Here is a 2,339-nt window from a genome sequence, read left to right as displayed (position 1 = left end):
CGCTTAAATGGATTTTTGTTTAATATTTTATTTATTACCAGCTGTACAATTTATAAATTACTTTAAAGGGAGAAAATAAGAATGTAAGTAAATCCAGAGTGAGTAAAGGCTATTTAGCCCTTAGAGCTCGCAGTATCCAGAGTCCATGGGTGTCCATCCCATGCTACTTTAATAATTTCCTTTCCATACCTCTCCTGGGGGTGCCAAATCAAGCAGTGATGTTAAATTTCTCTGAAACCCTCATTCTCACTTCACAACAGGTAACCCAGCTTTATAAAGGTGCCAGTCAATCCCAAATCAACTATGTTCTCTGGGAGTTCCACGTACTGACTATTCTGTGAGGGGGGGGGGGGGAAAAGAGTATTTTTCTGGTCCCTGTCTTCCTTGAGGTTTGTGAATTTTTGTGTGTCCTTAAGGCACATGTTCATTTTAAATAAAGTTTTTGATTTTTCCATATGCCACTGTAGAAAGTCTTTTATTGAATATTAATAGAGTGTCTTTAAACAAGGTAAATACCAACAAACGTGCACCTCTCATTTTATTTTTCCCTTTCACTAATGCCATGTCCCATTCAAGAGGGTGGACAAGTGACCATTCCAAAGCCTCCAATTATGCAGCATTTAATCTGGCTTTCAGGAGATGTATAAGGCATAGATGTAGATTGACTTTTCCTTTCTTTTTCTTCTGTTGTCCCCCTCTTTGGATGAAGTATCCCCCACTTGGCACCTAACCGAAACTGTGGTTAAGATTGGAAACTTATTGAATGGTATTATTTTCAAACTATTGCGTGTGGTGATTGCCTGGAACCATTGATGTACTCACTGGGACCCACGGTCTTAACCTCCATAAGTGTTTCCCCTCAGTGCTATGATTGCAGAATTTTAAAAAAAAATTGGTATACAGCAACAGAAAAGTAACATGCCAGTAAGTCAACAAATACAAGCGGACGGAAAGGAGATTTAAATCAGACCAACAGGAATTTGATGGCCTTGCAGACCCCCTAGGGTCCAGGGATGCAGTTTGAAAACCTATTCTGTATGGGAATGCATTTATAAAACAAAAATTGAGTACTATAGCAAATTCAGTTAGAAATAACTTACAAGGTCCAATGCTTCTCTAATATCACTCTATTGGTCATTGGAAATGCTGCAATGTGGGGAATTATTAGGCAATTTACAGTTAATTCTACACTTGCACTTCTGTGTACAAGGAACATTGTAGCAAGTTGATCGGGGAGTTCCATAAGCAGGAGGAACAGCATCTGAAGCTTCATTGCTATCAATCTGTAGTGTTTTCTGGGTGGCTACAGAACTCTGAGGTGTGGCAGCAGCAACTTCTGTGCTTTTGCCATAAATGTGAAAGTCTGGCTTGAATGTCTGAGCAACCATGTAGTTGTGAACTCCAGTCGTAATCTTGAAGACTGAAATTTTAGCCACGACCTTTCGGTGTTATAGTAATAGCAATGGTCAATCTTCCTAAACAGAGTTCTTGACTTGCTATGTTTTGTGCTGAGGATAATGTATTTGTACACCCACTGCCCCAATTATATCTATATTAGCAGTGATTCATTTGCCACTTTCCAGGTAAGATTTAATCGCTCAGCAGAGATTAGTCAGCAAAGATATGGTTGTTTTTGATATTGACCAGGTCTTTGATAAAGAAGAGAATCCAATTTGGGCCAAGTATGCTTCCCTGATGAATCCTTTATGGGTGTTAGGATAAGAATGAATGGCTACTCAAAATGACCCTATCCTCAGGAAGTCTTAATGTGCACTTAACTCTGTATGCCACACAAAAAAAATTAGCTGTACAATACTTTTATCAAAAGCTCTGTAAATGGGCAATACTTTGGTTCATTCAGTGCTACCCATTGAGAGAATTGCACCATTTCTTGACCACAAAGTTGAGAGCCTGAAAATCAATTGATTTGCTCTAAATCCAAATTGGAGATCAGATAGCAAAGTTGTGCTTGAGATGTTGCAACAGCTTTTAGTTACGATGATTTCTTTAAGATTTGACATAATTACCAATAGGGACACTGGTCTATAGTTAGTGTTTGATTTTGATCCCTTGTGAATAGGCACGATGTTTGCTGCCTTACATTCGGATGTGGTGATCCTTATTCAAAAAGTCAACTAAAATGCAAATGAAGGGAAAAATAATTTCTCAAGATAGGTGCTGAGAACTATACTTTTTGGGCCATTAGCATGCCTGATATCAAACTTTTAAAGATGTTTAACTTACCTATGCCTCATCTTTATCTGGTCCATTTATTAATAGAATTTTTGTCATCTGACCTTTAATTTCCAGCAAATAATGGGGTTTAACAACTCCATTGT

This window comes from Heptranchias perlo, chromosome 2 (genome assembly GCF_035084215.1).
Source record: "Heptranchias perlo isolate sHepPer1 chromosome 2, sHepPer1.hap1, whole genome shotgun sequence".
Taxonomy (NCBI): domain Eukaryota; kingdom Metazoa; phylum Chordata; class Chondrichthyes; order Hexanchiformes; family Hexanchidae; genus Heptranchias; species Heptranchias perlo.
Note: the sequence above shows the minus strand (reverse complement) of the source record.